The sequence below is a fragment of the Ursus maritimus genome, unplaced genomic scaffold (genome assembly GCF_017311325.1).
Source record: "Ursus maritimus isolate PB19 unplaced genomic scaffold, ASM1731132v1 scaffold_22, whole genome shotgun sequence".
In the NCBI taxonomy this organism is placed as follows: domain Eukaryota; kingdom Metazoa; phylum Chordata; class Mammalia; order Carnivora; family Ursidae; genus Ursus; species Ursus maritimus.
In genome coordinates this window covers 37,946,855-37,966,201 of record NW_024424675.1, presented here as the reverse complement: position 1 = coordinate 37,966,201, position 19,347 = coordinate 37,946,855, and the positions used below count along the sequence as shown (strand labels likewise).

The 19,347-nt window shown below is 52.1% G+C and overlaps 1 protein-coding gene across 2 annotated transcripts in view; it reads left to right on the top strand.

Annotated features, from left to right (window-relative positions):
* NFATC2 (nuclear factor of activated T cells 2) overlaps positions 1-19,347 on the top strand; it is a 137,747-nt gene that overhangs the window by 25,463 nt on the left and 92,937 nt on the right. The window lies entirely within an intron of this gene.

Below are 19,347 nucleotides of genomic sequence, written 5' to 3'. Positions count from 1 at the left end.
TCACCCACCAACTCAATTAAGGAAAACCTTCAATACATATAAATTTACCTTTTATTTGTATTTGCCTTGAAGTGGATGTATTCTGTGATAAGAACTCTATGATGTGTTAGAACCCTCTGGAGAGGTTGTTAACAATGCAGATTCCTAAGCATCCCCTGAAACTACTCAATGAGAAACTACATGAGGGAGCTCAGACAGGCAAAAAACACAAACCCCCAAACCCTGAAATCTCCACAGGGGCTTTGGGTATACACACCTGGTTACAGACTTTCATGTTAATATTAGGAACTTGCAAATCCCAGCAGTTGCTTTTTCTAGAGCTGACATCATCGCTATTTTGGGATCTGTGTCTCTTTCTTCTTTTTCCCTGACCATGAGCCACATTTTCCTCTTTCTTTGCATGTCTAGTAATTGTTGATTATCTTCTGATAGTGTGATGATAACATATATATCAGACATTATAGAGACTCTGGATTTTGTTATCTTCTGCGGAAGGCAGTTCCATCACGGGCTGATCACTATGAACTTGTATGGACTTGATTTTACATCTTGTGAGGGTGGACCTGTGGAAAGCCCAAGGTATTTCCCATGCTCCCTCCTGCATCAGTCTCGTTGAGACTTGGGTTTAGACTATGTCAGGGTGGGTCTCGGGAAGCCTTCCTTTAAGGCATACCCTTATTTCTAAGGCATAACCTTTTTGGATGCTTGGTGGGGGAGGGGACATCACGCTGGTGGTATGGAAACTGTCCTCAGGTGGAGAGCTGGTGTGAACATGGGCTCACCTCCTGTGTTTCCTTTTCCTCAGTGACCACAGTCTTATGCTGCCTGCTGTCTAGGGCCTGACGACAGTTGACTTACGTATGTTTGCCCTCACTTAACAGTTGTTGATGGTGGGAGGGCTGTTCTGATGCCATTTACTTTGTCATGCATGAAAACTGCTTTTTTTGGGAAAGGAAGTCTTTGTATCGTTATTGACCTAGGCTTGTCGGTTCTAGGATGGAGACTTCTGGCTCGAAGGGCAACGTTAGTCTGTGGGTTGGAGTCAAAGCCTTTAGTAGTGATAGAAAGAGAAACTCACTTAAGGCAGATTAGAAGGGGGATTTAGGGGCTTGTCCGAGGAGACGTCTACTGCGAAACCAGGCCAGGAGGCTCGGGAAGATGCTAGACTCGAGAATGGTCCAAAATGTACTTCTTTGTTCAGTCAACCCATTCAACAAGTGGATTCACTCTGCAAATATTTGTCAAGCACCTTCTTTTTGCTATATATGTGCTCGATACTAAAGTACAATGAAGAATAGAAAAGAAGTTATGGTCTCTTTCTTCATGGGGCTCATGGTCTAGGGGGAAAGAGTCCTTGACTAAGTAGTCATAAATGATAAAGGTACCAACGGTGGCAAATAGCGTAAAGGAAAAGAACATGAGGCTCTGGGTGTGTGAAATGGAGGAGCCAATGAAAAGAAGGGAAGAGCAGCTGCTAAGATTTCCCTGAGAAGGAGACTGGGGCTGAGCATGCATCGGGGGGAATCAGCATGTGCAAGGGCCCAGAGGTAGAAAGGAAGCGGAGGGAACCGTGTCAGAGGAACGAAGGAGCCCAGTGTAAGTGGAGCGGGAAGCCCGAGGGAGCGGGAGGAGGTAGGCAGGGGCCAGAACATGCAGGGCCCGGGTAGCCTGCGGCGGCGGTGGGGGAACGCAGGAGGGGTAGTTTGGCTTTATCCTGAGATGTGAGAAGCAGGAAAGAAACGTGATCTGATTTAGGCTGTGATAAGACCCGGTTCTGATTGCTCCATCTGGAGTTGGAGCTAAGATCAGGAGAGAGTTAGCAGGCTCTGTCCATGGTCTCTGTTCTCTTAGGGCTGCGTGGTATCCCCATTCTCCGATCACTCATCAAATGTGGGTTGAGCACTGCTGTGTACGAGACATGGTTCTAGATTCTGGGATATGGTATGAACAAAACAGCAAGAACCCCTCGGCCCTCATAAGCTTCCAGTTGAGCAAAATGATCGTTATAGTAGTTGACATTCAGCATGCGGTTACTGTGGGCCAGACCTTGTTCCAAGTGCTGTATGTGTTGACTTATTCAATTCTCAAAGGAGTCTTAGGAAGCAGCTTACAATTAGGTCAAGGAGAGGTCAAGGAACTTGGTCAGCGTCATAGCTATCGAGTGGGCCTAGGATTTGGACCGCCAGGTCTGAGTCTACCTGCTACACAGTGTTCCTGATTTTTCCCGTCTCCCTGAAGACCATCTTTCCCTGACTCCACACTCTTACCAGGCTGAGAAGGCCTAGTGGAAAAATGCCCACACCTCCTGCCCATCAATTTTATCTGTTGTCCCTGCACCAGCCCATTGGGGCCCAAATTGTGATTTCTCAGGGAAATTCTAATTGGCCCCAGTGAGGAAGGCCCACTGGTCCAGTTGGCTTGGCCAGAGAGGTCAGACCATGTGCAATGCCAGGCTCTGTTCACCCATTCATCTAGGGCTGGGGCCATGGACGTTTCTAGAGAAGGGAGTGGGTGGGATGTGCAATTCAAAAGACCCTGCTGAACTGTGCTTGAAGTTCATGTCCCTCCTTCTGACAGCCCCTAAGGATCCCTCTCTCTTCTTGCTTTGAAAACCCAGTGCCTGACTTCAAAGTTTGTAGCCACATTTTCTTAAGATACAAAGTGAAATATTAAAAAAAAAAATCATTTGAATAGGTTATGTTCTCTTCAAAATGCAATGTGCTAACCACTGATTAGGGGACTTAAGACAAGAGTTCTTACCCCTTAGGTAGGAGTGAAAACCCCTTTCGAAATCTGGAGGGTTGCCCTTTCGTTCCCAGAAGAGCAGCGAAGCCCTGTTTTGTACCTTGCCTATATGCTTCTGCTGGTTTCCCTCTTGATCCGTCTCTCTTTATCTCTACATCTGTTTCTATTTCTGTACTGTACCACGGCTTCTTCCCCCCTCAATGATTGGTCCCCACCCTTCTCTTTTCTATTTACTGCACTATAAAACTTCATTTTTTTTGCATGCCTAGTGGTTTTATGCTCTTCTTTATAGGAAAATAAAATGAGTACAAGATCATTTCATTCTTTCTTTACATATGAAATTAAAAACCTTAAGCATGGGCCACGTTTAGCTGGTTTTGTTTTTTTTGTTTGTTTGCTTTTTTTAAATGTTTCTTTTTTCTTGTTGTTTTTTTAACGTCCCTTGGTCGTGGAAGAAAGTCTCTTCCAAACCTTAAATGCTTTCAGATCTCATGACTCCTTCATTTGGCAAATATTTTGTTGAGGACCTGCTGTGTGCCAGGCACTGTGCTAAGTGCTGATAATACGATAATGGGGGAGAAGAGTACAGTTTCTGTCCTGATGGAGCTCAGGGGGCGCTGAAAGTACAAAGTTGACCAGAATGGTTTGGTGTGACCATTGCTGAGATGTGGGTGAGTCTGGGAGGCAGAGGAGGGCAATCTGGAATGACACCTAGACTCTAGGGCAAGACATGATGACTGATTAGGAGCCCATCTGTTGGATTTACAATGTGGGGGTAATGACATCAACAAAACCAACATGCCGAGAGAGTACTTGGAAGACCTGCTGTAGAAGGGAGTCTTGCTGAGGATGTGACTTATCAGCTGGGACCTAGAGCGGTGAAAGATCCAGCAAAGAGAGGAATGATGCCCTTCTTCTTTCTGTTTCTCTAGCTCTCTGGGAAGGGATGGGTGAGTGTTCCTTGCGCAAGGTATAGTGTGTGCAAAGGTCCTGAGGCAGGGAAGAACTTCGTGTGTGTCTGTCTGAGGCACTGAAGGAGGGCCAGTGTCACTTGAGTTTAGCTTGGGGGGTGATGGGTTGGCAGGATCATGCTGTGCAGGACTCCTAAGCCAAGGTGAGGAGCTCGAGTTTTATTCCAGGGGAAGGGGAAGGGAGGAGTTTTGAGTAGAGGAGGAAGGTGATTCTGATTTACTATTTCTAGGATCATTTGGGCTTCTTTCTAGGGAGTGGGTTAGAAGGGGCGAGGGAGGAAGCAGGGCGATGAACTTGACGGATTGTGGCAGGTTCCAGGTGGAGATCAAACTGCAGAGGACAAGGCAGCAGGGGGAGAGGAAGGGTGGGGAGGGACTCTATGGTGTGACCTTCAGGACGCAGTGCTGGCTTCTGTGTGGGAGGGGAAGGGCTCCTGGGTACAGGATGGTGTCATGTGCCATGTGGGGAGACTGGGGAAGGGATCGTTTTCTTAAGGGAAGATGATGACTTCAGTGTGGGCTGTAGGAAGTTGGAAGGGCTTGTGAGGCATCCAAGTAAAGAGATGTCAACAGGCAGTTGGACTTAAGACCCCCGAGCTCGGAAGCAAAGTATAGGACTTCCTCACTCTCAGGCCTGTGGAATGCCACAGGACCACGTGTGCCGTCACTGGAAGGCTTAGCATGGGTCCACTTGGAAGGGTTTATCTCCCACACCCTAATAGGAACCTGTGTCTCTCCAGAAGCAATGGACTAAGGAGAGAACCAAAGAAGAGAGTGGAGAAACAGGATCACAAACCACCAGGCTGGTGGGGGCCAGGCAGTGAAAAGAAATGGCCAGATTGGCCAAGGGTCAGGAAGCACTAGGGAGTGGTGGGGAGTAGGGCACAGCAGAGTGTGCGCCTCATCTCCGGGAGGCAGCTGCTATTCAGCGCCCCCTTGGTTGTACCATGTGGGAATGGGGGTCCAGCATTGCCAGGTTTTAGAGGTTTTCTTCAGGAGAAGCTGGGAATCTGAATTTTCATGTGAAATTTCTGGTTATTAAGTGTCGACTACTAAATCAAACTTTGGGTTATATTTGGCTCCAGGCAAATATCGTCAAGTTCATATCCTTGGGGGTAAATAAGGTCTGCACTACTTCAAGGTTTATCAAATAGAAAGGGAGATAAGAGAGAGGCTATATTTATACGATTTCTAAGAATTGTCTGGTTGGGGAAGGCACACTGTTAGCGGCCAGGCCCACAACGTTTCTTTTATAAAGCTTTAAATCCTTTTGAAACAGAACACGCTTATGGTTCTTTCCCAGGAGCCAGGGAATCTTAATTCTCTGGCCTGACTTTGACCGGTAAGGATCAAATGAGAAAGGGAAGCACTTGACTCACCTTGAAAGAGCCATGTGCCCTTTGGCAGAACCCAGCCATCATTTCCTTGTTCTGTCTCAGGGCAGGATGTAGGGGTCCTTTGGTGGACGAAACTTCCACTCCCAGGCTGCTTTGCAAAGTTGGGCTTTAAGCATTTCCACAGCTCTTCAGCTTATGAGATCTGATAATACCCCAGTTGACCTTGGCTGTGTCATGCCCTTGTCGTGGAATCCTTTCCCTGCCGGCTTCCAGACCCTGTAAGCGTATTCCTGCATAGAAATTCCTGGTAGGGGACACTTGGTCACATTCCTTATGCTGGGGGCTTCCAAAACACATTATTCTTAGCACTCTCTGGGACTTGTTTTCAGCTGAAAGAATGATCGGAAAGGCATCCTTTCAGTTAGTAATCAAAACGAGACTCTTGACCCATAGTACACACCTCCAATGACAATTCTTTCGAACAGATGTTCAGACATATGGAAAAAAACATAGGTAGTTCCTTGAGGAGAAATTCCTTACAGATGCAGAAACCTGATCTGCGTTTCATGCAGGGTAAGAGTGACGAGCTTCGCAGGGCGGGGAGCTGGAGGCCAGGGGCTCACCTGTCCACCTGCCACCTCCTCCCCCCCGCCCTACTCCCATCCAGAGGAGGCTGGTCAAGTCTCCAAGCTTTCATCTCCTGAAACGGATTGCGAGGCTCTGATTTTGATCCTGTTGGATTTTAGCCTTTATCTTCTCTGCAACTCACTTTAAATTGTATCTCCGAAAGGGCAGAGAGAAGCCAGGTGGGGTTTTCTTCTTACCGGGCCGTGCTTTGGCAATTGGCCGCACACCAGACTTCTATTTGACTAACCAAATGTTGTGCTGAGTGAGGCTCCGCCCACCCCCCCTCTTCTTAGACATGAACCAGGAAGCAGGTCTTGCAGATGCTGATTTGTCTAGAAGCTGCCGTGTTTGCTTCTCCACAAGGTTCAGCCGACCCTCTGGAGAGGGAGAGGAAAGAGAGGTGGCTCAAGTTTCTGGGAGGAGGGTGTGTTCTGAGATCCCCAGAGGCTCCTCTGCTCGTTCACCCACTTGTCTGGAAGGTTTACCAACCACCTTCTATGTGCCGGGCACCGTGCCAGGCGCTGGGAATGCGGCCGTGAACCAGACAGACAAAGCTCCCCTGCCCCCGCGGAGCCTCCGTTCTGGCTGCCCGGAGATAAGCAATAAATCTAAGAAGTAGGAAAGTTAAATAGTATGCTGGAAGGTGATAAGTCCGGTGGGAAAGACTGCCAGGCCCAGGGGAGTTGGGAGGGGTCAGAGAGGCCTTACTGGGCAGGTGGCACTGGAGCAAAGGAGGAGAGGAAGGAGGAGAATGTGCAGGGATTCGGGGGTGAGTGCTCTGGGCTGAGGGGCCCTCTGGGCCCAGCCAGCAGGGGCCGGGAACGCAGAGGTGGCCAGAGGCACGGGGTAAGCCGGGAGGGGTGTGTAGGAGACGGAGGCCCCAGAGGAACAAGGAGGGGCAGATTCGGGCTTTGGACGCTAAGGACTTTTATTCTCAGTGAGGTGGGAGCCGGGAGGGATGGGATCCGGCTTAGGTTGTAGCAGCACCCCTCTGGCTGCTCCGTGGGTGAGAACAGACCGCAGGGGGGCCGGGGAAGAAGCAGGGGTGGGGGTGGGGCTGCTGCTCTAGTCCGGGTGAGAGGCGAGGGTGGCTGCGCCGGGCTTGGGGGGGAGGGCATGAGAAGTGGTTGGATTGCGGGTACATTTTGAAAGCCGGGCTAACTGGTCTATTTGAGAGATTGGCTCTGGTTGAGAGGCACGGGTGTGGCTGTAGTCTTGGGAAAGGCCGGAGTCCCCAGGGCTGAGCGACCCTGCCTGTCCCCATGGAGCCTTTGCCTATTTTCAGGGGGGAGACCTCTGCTAGGGGTGGCCTGACCCAGCCTTTTCCTGTGCAGATGGGGATGGGGCAGGGTGGGCATGCTAACGCCAGCTTTTGGAGGGGCTCCTCACCAGCCTTTCCTTGGCTATGCCACTCTCTCGATCATAACACCGGCCGTTCGTTTAAAAATTCTAAAGAGTGCCGTCCAAACCGAGTGCATCTGTGGGCCAGATGTGGCCTCCTGTGTGACCTCGAGTGGTCAAGGAGGCTTTGTGTGAAAGAACAGAGACGGGTGCTGGCTTCCAAGGCTGAGCCGGGGGCGGGGGTGGGGGCGTCCGGGGCGGGGCCGGCAAAGGTGTGGGCGCTGAGCAGGTGTGGGGTTGGGTGATAGACTGTGTGCACACATTGTGTGCCAAATGCACACCGACGGTAAGCAGGGTGTACTTTCAGGTCACATTAGAAGATGAATCAGAAGATCAGAATCAGTGAGACATTGCCCCCCGATGTAGGGAGAAAACAGGAAGCTTCCAGAATCTTGGAGAAAGAGTTGTTCCAAAAAGAGTGATTCAGTCTGAGGGTTGCAATATGTCTGGCAACCAGTGGGGACATATAGAGGAAACTTGATTGGTTCCCCAAACAACTTTTTGGGTCCCTCCTATGGGCCAGGCACTCTGTTGTAACAGTGAGAGCGGCACTTACTGAGCGCTTACTGTGTTCTTTCCTTAGAGTGACCGACCTACTTCATCTTTGCAGTGATGCCATGGAGTGTAGGTGGTAGAATGACTACTCTCCTTTTACAGACAAGGAGACTGGGACACAGAGAGGTTAAGCAACTTGCCTGATGTCACCCAGCTGGGAGCAGTGGCACTGATTTGGACATAGGAGGCCTGAAACCAGAGCCCACATTTAACCATTGGTCTGCACTGCCTCTTGGAAGCAGGGGATTTGGAGCGAGGCAGTCCTAGCCTTCGTCAGCTTCGGGGCTCCGTGCCACTGGGGGGCTGCAGTTTCTTCTCTTGTAAAGTGATGAAGACTGCATCTTTCAGATTGTTTGGCTGTGTTGTGTCAAGAGTCGTGAGGATATCGAACCCAAGCGTCCAGCGTGATCTTTGGCACAAAGCAGGCATTTAATCTGCTGTTCTTTTTGTGGAGAAATAGAGCGATCGATTTGGATCTGGGATCTTTTGAGCTGTGCTAGCCCAAGAGTAGATGCTGGTGTGCGTTCAGGCTTTTCCTGGCGGAGTGAGCCCAACCTGAGACTCATCTGGGGTCCCGTGAGCACTCTGAGGGCTGTTTACTTACACATTGTGTGTTACGTGTACGATCTTATTTCACCCTTGCAGGGGGGCTGTTATTCCCGTCATGCAGGGGAGTAGAGAGACACAGGAGAAGCTAACATCATTTGCCTAAAGGCAACTCGTGTACTGGCCTGACCTTGGCTTTCAGTGTCTGGATTCTCATCTTTCCACTTCCCTGTTCATTCATCCGTCCCCTGCTCGCAGCCGGCCCCGTCCGAAGCCCCAGCACCGAGCACTGCAGCTGGGGGGTAATGCGAGGGTAAAATGGGACCCTCTGAGCAGAACCAGCTTCGGGCGGAGCCCTGGGCCAGCACTGGGCATCCAGGTCCCACCCTTGTCTCCACTTTCTGCATTGAGGGACCCCGAGTGAAGCGAAGATTTTCTCTGGTCCTGTGAGAAAGGAGGCATCTGCTGGAGATCTCCAGACCCGGGGAGACAGTGGGGAGGTTCGAGCCACTGGTTCTGAGCCTCCTGGAAGACTGTGGGCCGACTCTGCCCATACCCAGGTCTGTTGACTGGGCACTTGCTGTGTGACAAGCGTGTCCCATTGCCCGGCTCAGGTAGGAGTGCTCTCCCGGCTCAGAGGTGTCGAGTGCCTTCCTCAAGGAGCACACGGTCATTAGCGGCCCTTGACTGAGCTTTCCCTGTGTGCCAACCACAGGAGGCCGTGGTGCTATTATTAACCTCAGGTGCAGATGAGGAAACTGAGGCTCAAGGTCACACAGCTCACCGGAAGGGACGATACCCACGCCTGCCTCCTCGGGTCTTTGCACAGAGTCCCTGACCTGACAGGGTGGAGGGCACAGAGCAGGGCCTGGCACCCCACAGGGGCTCAGCGTGTGCTCCTTGTTCCTGTTTCCTATTATTGTTTCTTTTTCTCTGTTCCATCCTGTTAGGGTGAGAAAAGGAGCATTTGTTCTTACGTGGAAGTTTTGATTTCGTGCCGTAGGCCTGGAGCCAGGGATGGACAGGAGTTAAACACTGCCCGTACGGGGGACATTCGTGGCCGTCATTCATTGAGCACGGGCTCTGTTCGAGGCCAGAGGACGTGCTCAGGGTCGCGGGGTCTGATGTGGCGGACTAGCGTTTGAAAGCGCGTCTGTGGAGCCGCGGGGCCGGACCGTTTCCACTGTTCTCGGTGGTCCGCTGGCCCGGTGCCAAGGGTTAGCCCCCTCTGAACGTTCTGACGCAGGTTTGAAAAAGTTCGCGTGTGTGTATCTATATCCACAGACAGGCATATAGAAATTAAATATATGTATGTAAATACACACACATGCGTATGTATATAAAGACATTATATGTCTATATATGGATCTGTGTATCAGATACACACGTCTATACATAATTTTTATTCTTTATTTTTTCTTGTTTTTTTGCTTTTTTGGTTTTTTTTTTTGAGAGAGAGAGAGAGTGTGAGCAGCGTGGGTGGGTGGGAGGGCCAGAGCGGGGGTAGAGAGAGAATCCTAAGCAGGTTCCATGCTCAGTGAGGAGCCTGACACAGGCTCGATATCACCACCCTGAGATCATGACCTGAGCCGAAATCAAGAGTTGGATGCTTGACCGACTGAGCCTCCCAGATCCCCTATTTTTTCTTGTTTGAATAGGTATTTTTTGTTTAAAAAATATGGGAAAATATAATAAACCAAACAGCTCCCTTTGTCACCTGGAGAACTACCAGCTTTGCTTTGCTGTATTTCCCTTCAGTCTCTTCCCACGGGCCGGCACCCTGCTCCTTCCCTCCTTGCACGTCAGCTGTATATCAGGTTACTGTGATGACCCCTGAGGCAAAATAGCACCTAGCAAGATCAGAGTTAGCCTGGGAATTACTTTCCATCTAGAAATTACTTTCCATCTAGAAATGGGTATAATGCTACCATTATTTCTAGGCAGTACTTGGAGACACAGAGAGGTTAAGGAACTTGGCCAAGGTGACACAGGAAGTGAGTGAGGCCCAAACTGAACCGAGGTGGTCTGGCTCCAAAGGAAAAATAGAAACGTTTAATGACCCTGAGATACTTTGCAAGGTCATTCCCAGGGGCTCTTATTGTTACTTAAGTATTTTGAAAAATTCAGGAAATAAATCTAGTTTGGTTGAACATCAAGTCAAATTTTTCCCTTGTCAGGTGGCTCAGGCTTCTGCCCTCCCTGTGTTTGGCCACAGCGGCCAACAGGCCCCTCCCAGGTGCAGAACAGCAGCCTGCTTGTGGGCGGTACAGCCTCCCAGGGTGTGGATGTCAGTGGACACTCGCACCTGTCCTGGTGTGAGAGCCTGACAGGCCTGCAGGTTACATTCCCGGCGTGGCCCCTTAAGGTGTTTGAACTTAACTCTTGATAGCAAGAAAGGCGTTTCTGCTGGTTTCAAAGACATCTCCACTCCATGACATTCTTTTTCCAGACCGGGTGACCTGTACCTGGGATTTGAGACGTAGCATCTGTGGGGAGCAGGGGCGGGGGGTTAGCTCCCGAGCGTAAAGCCTGAGTTGTTCTCACTGTACCGGTGCTGTGATTAGGAGGAAAAGGATAAGCTGACCTCCTGAGGCCTCAGTTTCCCCAATGGCAAATCGGACAAAATGGTGCTTATAGGATTTCTATAGGAAGATTTCTGTAAGACAGCACAGTATGAAGTGTCGGCTTCCCTGGTTCCTTTTATCAGTCAGTTTTGGAGAGGAGAAGCATTCACATGGTGTGCAGTTTGGAATGTACTAGAGACGTGCAGGGCAAGGCCTCCCCCGCATCCTGTGCCGGGCGGCCGCCTCCTCTACCCCACGTCCCAGTGTCACCACTTCCTGAATATCCTTCCAGAAGGGTCCATGTGCTTGTGCGTAGAGCTGCTGTTGTCTCCGTCCCCATCAATGGCGGCACATTCATTTACGAAGGACTTGGCAGAATGTCCTGTGCGTTTTAAATCCCCAGTAAGTGATCAAGGGGGTTATCACTGAGGAGCTTAAAAAGGCTTCGGATTTCAGTTTCCCAGATAGGAAGTGAAGCTGAGGTGATCTTTGCAGCATCATGAATCTAACCAGACTGCTCTGTCCTCACGGAACTTCGGTTTCGATGAAGGAACCCTCATCTTCCTGATTTGACGTTTATTATAAAACTGTAAATACCGTTCTCATGAATGTATTTCTGAGACCCGCGTCAGGTGGTGGTTAAGCGTTGGCTTTACCTGATGCCAGGTGTGTGTCAGTCCTCACGGGCCACGTTAAACCTCTGTGTGCATGTACCCTTTCGCTCTCCATCCGAAAACGATACGTTGAGGATAAAAGCAATGGATATTATCAGCAAGGGTGCAACCCATGATAAAAAAGTAGCAAGAAAAGGCGCACCTGGGTGGCACGGTCAGTTAACTGGGGTTAAGCGTTGGATGCTTGGTTTCGGCTCCGCTGGTGATCTCAGGGTCTTGAGATCGAGCCCCAGGCTGGGCTCCATGCTCATTGTGGAGTCCCGAGTCTGCTTGGGGCTCTCTCTCCCTCTACCCCTTTCCCCCTGTGCTAGCGTGCTCTCTCTCTCTCTCTGTCAAATGAATAAATCTTAAAAGAAAAAGTAGCAAGGAAAGTGTTGAATAGGATTATGCGTGTTTTTCTGCTTCTCTTTTATTTATTCAGCAAATAACGATTGGTCTCCCACCACATGCCAGGCACTGGGCTAGGTCTTCCCCACTGTTTGGTCCATGGGCCGGCAGCACACACATCCCCTGGGAGCTTGCTAACAACGCAGAATTTTAGGCTCCCTCCCCCCCAGCCCCCCGAGTTTGCTGAGTCAGAGTCTGCCTTTTTACAAGATCCTCAGGGGATTCGTGTGCCTGTTAGGGTCTGAAGCATGTTATTCTAGGACAGGAGTCCTCAAACTATACCAGCCAAATCCGGCCTGGCACCTCTTTCCAAATAAAGTTTTATTGGAATGTAGTCATGCCCATTTATTTGCATACGTTTATTTACCCTGCAAGGGCAGAGTGGAGCCCTGGCCACAGAGACCATATGGCCCACATAGCCTACCGCGTTTCCTGTCTTGTCCTTTACAGAAGATGTTCGCTGCTCGGAGTTAGAGCAGTGAACGGAACAGAAAGAACTCCAACTCTCATGGAGCTGATGTTCTGCTGGAAGTAGACGTACAGCAAACCAAAAAAACCTACACTCTGTAGGGTAGGAAAAAAACAGTAAGCAAAATAAGAGAGGGGGTGGAAGATGATTGTGAGGTGGTGAGGGTGCTATTTAGGGAAGAACTTTCCGAAGAGTTGCACTGAAACAGAGTAAGCTCCGTGGCTATCTTGGGGGAAGCGGTGTAGGAGAGGGAACAGCCAGTGCAAAGAGCCTGAGGCAGGAGCTTTCTTGATGTCCACCTTGTGCATCACTATGGAGGTGGGAGCTAGCCGAGTCTGATTTAGAAGTTAAGTGTTGACAGCAAATGTGGGTTTTGGTTTTCGGTGTCCACATGACCTTTGCTGTGGCATTTGAGTGCCTTTTATGAGACCATGGAATATAGGCAGAGGTGCCCATCTCCCATCACAGGGAAGTCTTCTGCGTGTCTCTGGATACAGTTGCACATGCTGTGCACTGCAAAGTTTGCTGCCTAACATGAGGGCACCTTTCACATTTGCAAATTTATTAAGACAGTATTCTGACACATGCCCGCAAAGGGTACGGAGGAAGAGGTGTCTCTTGCTGATCTGCATAAAAGTGTCAGACACTTTAGCAGTGGCCCTGGTGATATAATTCTTAACAAGAGAACAAAATCTGAGCGTACATGTCTTTAGGTACGGGACATTCATCAGTCTCTGTGCCGGTTACTCCCCTCAGCTACGTTCCCTGTGTGGCCCCTTAAGGTGTTTGAATTTAACTCTTGACAGCAAGAAAGGCATTTCTGCTGGTTGAAAAGACGTCCCTACTTCATGACTTTCTTTTTCCAGATGGGGTTTCCGCTGCTTTCTTTTTCCCACCCGCTGTCAGACCAGACCGCCTGGGACAGCAGGCGGGGAGTCCCGTCATCCTCCACCTCTGCCTGTGTTTGCTGTGCAACCTCAGCTCGCACACTTCTCCTCTCTGAGCTGTGGGAGCCTTGTCTGTAATAAAGAGGGGGGAGAGCTCTGTAAGCTTCCTCCCACCTCCGAACTCCCAGGATTCTGTGACTCACATTAATAGGTATCACCTGAGAAGAAATGCCTGCATTTAGTCTTGTTCACTTAACAGGTGGGAGTTCCAGCGTCTCTTCAGCCTAGCCTGCCTTAACCTGTGTACTTTCCTAGCTCCAAAGTTGACTTGAAGCTGGGGTTGTTTGTTTGTTTGTTTAGGATCTGGGAACGAATGAGCTAGACGGAAACTTCGAAATCATTTAGCTGAAGGCCTGGTGTGTCTGATCCATGTGTCATTTCACTGAGGGCTTGAGCTACCATTTCACTGAGGGCTTCATTTACCATTTCACTGAGGGCTTCTGGCGTGTCAGGCCTTTTGCTAAGCTAACACTGTGTCGTTCAGTCTCACAATGAGTACCTGAGCTAGGCGCCATCAGCATTGGTTTGCAAATGACCAGATCGAGGCTCACAGAGATGATGTGAATTATAAAAGTTGCGCAGTGACTAAGGGGGCAGAGCCACCATTCAGACTGCTAGAAGTAGAGGTTAGGAAGATATTAGTTCTGAGCAGGTACAATATGCCAGACCTTATCTAAGCACCAGTTTGCATTACCCATTTTAACCCTATGAATTAGGTCCTGTAATTTTACAAAGGAGAAAACCAAGCCCCAAAGAAATGTGTGCGTTACCCAGGGGAGGGCTTATGCTGGTAGTGAGCAGGACCATTTCAGATTTCTGATCTTTTTTTCCTTCTCATGCACTTCTCTTTGTTCTGTGAACTTTTAGTGCATCCTGTTTACCTGTTGGCCTCTGTCACAGGTCTTCGTATCTGTGCCAGGATGGGGGGGATGCTGAGCCACTGGCTCGTTTCTTACCACCTTCCCTCTGCTCCCTGGGGCCAAGCATCATCATCCCTTGTCTGGGTGACACCTGCAGCCTCCTAACTGGTTTCCCTGTCCCCATTTGTGCCCCTTGTCCAGTCTGCTCTCCACAGAAGCCAGAGGCATCTGTTCCAAATGCAAATCAGTCCACAATCCTGCGCCTCCCCACTCAGTACACGCCAACGCCTTGCCACGCATGGACGGCAAGACCCTATGTCACCTGCTCCCTGCCCCCACTCTGCTCTTCCTCACTCCACTCCCACCCTACTGGCCTCTTGCTATTCCTCAGCCACTCCAAGGAGGCTCCTGCCTCAGGGCCTTTGCATTTGCTATTCACCTTTCCTGAGTAGCCACCTGACTCTCTTCTCTCCTTCACTCAGGTCTCACTTCAGTGGTCACCTCCTCAAAGAAGCTCTCCCTGATTGCTCTGTCAAAACAGTCCTCTCTTCCACTGCCATCCTCTGTCCCTACACTTGCGAGGTTTTTATTCATAACCTGATATATTCTTCCTTTCTTCCCCCTCCTCACCCATCCATCATCCCTCTGTCACTGCTCCAGCCCCAATCCCAAGCACGGTGCCTGACCCACAGCAGGCTCGAACCAGTGTTCCTCTGAGGCATCGGCGAGCCCCACTTTGCCTCGGCCCCTCAGATGAGCGATGCCCCTGGAGTTTGGGTGATGGGTGTGCTGACCCAGGCGGCTCCTCAGTGGCTTTCCTGTGCTAAAGGAAGTGGAGGAAGGAAGTGACAACAATTAAGAAGGACTAATTCAGTTCACTGGGACAAGCCCAGGCTTCCTGTGCCCCTTGTCTCTTTGCCCAGCGTGACTCGGGCTTGCCTGAGGCACACAGACGCGTGACTTGATGGAATAGGCATAAGTTAGTTTTATAATGATTAAGAAGAAGAAGAAAAAAACCTTATTTTTCACTTTCCTTTTTTAATCAGTAAGTATGCTGTGGGTGTTCCCTTGTGGTTTTTCAGTCAAAGGGAGGATTGTTGTTGAGCTCCGAGTTCCCCCTGGGGCTTCAGCTTTGCGTGTGTCTAACTTTAACTTTGAACTCGTGCTTTTAGGGCTGTGCTCGGATGGGGGTCCTGGGGTCCATCTCGGAACAAGGCAACGGGCTTGTTTATTGTGTCCAGAACTTACCCCGTCTCTGTCCTGTTCCGGATCGCCCCTCTCAGCCCCATCCTGCCCCGGGGGCCGAGGGGAGGGCACCAGGCGGTGGAAGGCGGGGGCGGCACCCAGTGGACCCCAAGGGAGTGTCCTCTACGTGGGGCCACAGAAGGAAAGTGGCTCCTGGGCGGTGGTAGAGCAGAGCCGGTGTACCGGTGAACCAGGGGTCTCTACCAAGTGCTGGCAGGGAGAAGAACAGTATAGAAAAGGGTTGTGCAAAAATGGGATAGTCTCGAGCTCAGACAGTGCCTGTAAACGGTGCGTGCTGCGAATCTGCGGAAGGGGCACTCTCGCTCGTGGGCACGCGCCTGCTGGCCCTGCTCTCCCACGCTCTTCCTCTCTGTGTCTATTGTTTGGGGCTGTGTTCTTTTCCTTGCCAGGGGAGCCGAAGCATTGGCTCCTTGGCTTTAGACCCCAGGTTGTTGATGTTCTTGGGCGCCTTGCCGCCCCCTCCCCGGGCAGGGGCACACCTTGGAAAGTGCATGGCCGGGTGGGAGGTGGGCTTCTGGACGCTGGGACTTGTGGGGGGACCTAGGTGTGAGTCCTGCCTTGTGGGCGGCTCCAAGCTCCACCGTGGGTATTTAGGATGGCATCTGTTTCTCCACTCCCCCCTTGAATTAGGGAGAAGCCGCATTGTCTCTGAGCTGAATATTAGGGTCACACTCGAATCCCTGTAAGAAAGGAGGCTTTGGGGCTCGCTGGGATTCTGGCCCCACAAAAGTGGGTTGGGTCTCATTTTGCCCATCTGGAGGTCATGGCTAACGACCCCATGCCCGCGGGGTGACTGGGTGTCCGTTTAGGTCCCACGCTGGCCCCCCTGCCAAGTGTGGATGACTCGGAGGCGGGCACACCCGTGTGCGGTAACATTTGGTCCCGTGCACGGCCGTCCTCTCCAAAGCCATGTCTCCCTGTTCACACAGGGCTTCAGAGTCTGGGCAGCCCAGGCCTTGCTAATCCTTAAGGAGTTAGAGTGAGCTTTTCCTTTTTACAACAGACCTCATTTCCCTTTCCTTCAAGAAGTTCTTCTTGGCAAACTTGGCTCCTCCGCCTCAGCCCTCCCTGCTGTGGGAGGTGAGAACATCTCGCTTACTGGGGAACAAGCCGGTGGGGGCCGCATTTGTGGCAACCAAATTCCAGTCCCGCAACCCTCACAGGTCCCGAGTCTCAGGACTCAGACAGAGCCAAAGGAAACTCTTGGCCAGGGTTGGTTGCCGAAGGAAGAGGGCTTTGGGGCATTAAATGGGGGGGGGGTTTGGGAGCGCAAGCCTCCCAAGAGCGAAGTGTGAGTCAATCACTGATGTGCCGCATTTCCCCTGGAAGGGAAAAGAAAAATGCTTCTGCAGAGAGGAAATAGGAGGGGCAGGTGTAGCCGAGCAGTGACAGCCGGGGAAGCCTCTGGATTGGCCTCTGATGCCCAGTTGCACCCCTCCTGCGCTGGGGACCTCAGGCAGCTTGCTCAGCCTCTCGGAGCTCGTGTACGGAAGTACAGCGTCTAGTGCAGGGCTCGGCAGGGAGCTGGGCAGCGTGGGCCCCAACCTTCCTCTGTGCCTCCTTAGAGTGAATAAACTAATAATGCCACGGAGCTGCCTTAAAGGAAGGTTTGAGATTAATGATGGTGATGATGCTGACATTTATTGAGCACTTACTGTGTGCCAGGCACTGATCTAAGCTCTTTACGTATATTATATCGTTTACCATTCACTGCAGCCCATGGGAGCCATATCTCTTGTTACCCCTCTTGTACAGATGGGGGCCTGATGAATATTAGCTCTGGGATGCAGTGGGGCCTGAGAAAGCTGGTGGTCAGAGCCACCACATCCTGGGCCGGGCTCTTTGCTAGTGTTTTCTACCCATCCTGGTGGGAGAGCATAATGCTTGGGGACCTGGTGCCCATGTTGGTATGGACGATGGGGGCGCAGCATGGACTGAGCTGCCCCCGATCTCCTGTGTGAATGGCCAGCTTGCTGCTGCTGCACAGCCAGGTCAGGTGGGGAGCTGGCTTGTGTCCACGGCCTGGCGACTGAGACTCCCACTCGGGGTGAAAGACGCGCGAGAGGACCGTGTCCATCTGGGTTCACTGTGTCCATCTGGGACATTAACCTGTGGTGAGCAGGGTCACCTGTGAGACCAAAACGATTTCTCTGGTCTGTGGTTGATGTCACATCAGCAAACGTGATGTGCCACCAAAATCTCCTTCCAGGGTTGGCAACAGCCCCATGAGAGCACAGGAAGAATTACAGCAACAGAGACGATGGCTAATGTTTACCGAGCACGGCTGTGTGCCGTCTCCGTACTTAGAGCTACGCTGTAATGACTGGGCTCATCCTTCCAAGTCCGGGAAACAGACGGGCGCCCTTTCCCTGTTATCGGTGTGCGAGCATTTTTGAGGGGGCGGGGCTGAGTGACTTGCCCAAGGTCAGCCGCCAGCCAGCAAGGTCAGCCTCGGGGAGGGAGCTGGGGTCTGCCAACTCCCAAGCCCCGGGTCTTCACGGCTGAGTTCTGCTCTGAAATCTCTTCTTCGGGTTTCCTGATGGCAACACAAGGGCCGGGTGGCTTTGGCGACGGGGCAGATGCCGCATGGCTAACGGGAGGCCAGGCTTGGAGGCACAGTGTCGCCTCTGAGCTGCTGGCCCCAAGCCCCGAGCCCCGGCACTGCGCTCCGGTTCCGTGTGCACGCGCGCACACCGATGACCCGGGGACACGGGACGACATGAAAGGAACATGCTCGGCCTTGACGGGGCCCAGCCCCGGGCTCGCTGGAGGCAGTTGAAAGGAAAGCTCCCGATAAGGAGACGCTTTATCACGCCTCTTGACAGGCCGAGCTTCCTCCCCTCGGTGGCCGAGCCTTAAACCCCTTCCAAGTCCCTGGCGCGGAGCCTCGGCCGCCCCGCGCTCCGGCCGGCCGCTAGCGGGTGGGAGTGGGCCTGGGGCGGGTGGGTGCCAACCCTTTGAAACCCTCCAGAGGGCCCCACGCGGCCCTTATCTCAGCCCGTTGTTCCTTCTGGGCCGGAAAAGGGAAGCACGAAGAGGAAAGGCTTTCTCCTGCGGCTTTTGTGTTTGGTTCGCATTAAATGAGGTCGGCCCGGGTTTTTGTTTGTTTTCCCACTTTTCAGCGCCAGGATGATGGATGACTCTCGGGGGGTGGGGGGGCGGCGGGCCACACGCCATGCCACGCTCACGCACGTGCACACCCGGCGGATGTGCGGCCCCTCCGCGGCTCCCGGAGAGCCGAGCGCTGCGCCAAGTCTGAGCGGGGTCCTCCGGCCTCCGGGGCCGTCCCGGTGGAGCGCGGCCGTGCCAGGGTGTGGAGGGCTGTGAATTCATTCACTCTGGGGCCCTGGCAGCCAGTGGCCTTGTCTAGACAGGAAGATGTGTGTGATTGGATTCAAAGAGCCGGCTGTAGCTCCTGCTGGGGTGAGCAGCGGCAGCCTGGAGCCCTGGGGCCGGGGGGAGCCCAGGCTGGTGGAGGCAGGGGCGTGTGTGGCCCCGCGGGCGGCATAGGGGACACGAAGGGCAGAGGCGATCCAAGGGTGGGCAACGTGGAGAGGGGGCCGGACCACAGCAGGACTCTTAGGCTTTTCACGGGAGTGGGGCTGGGGGCATGGGAGGGCTCGCGTGCTCTCAGAGGGAAGAGCTTGAGACGCGACACTGGAGTACTTGGGTGGATGTCCACATAAAGAGATGCGCACAGAGACCTCCCCCCTTGGCAGGGCTGTGCCCAAGCCAGGCTGTGCTGGCTCGCGGCAGCCGATGCTGAAATGTTCAGGAATTCTACCACGATCTACTGTCATCTGTGTGCACTTACAAAACCCCTCCGATGGCCTGGCAGGAGTAGTATAGAATGGTGTGCTCGCTGCTGAACATCTCCTCCCAACTCCGTGTTCACTGACCACATGCCCGGAGCTTGAAATCAGCCACCGGGGGGAGGATTTACACCCTGGAAATTAGTGAACGCGACAAATCAAGGCTTTTCCCTGGGAGAATGGTTA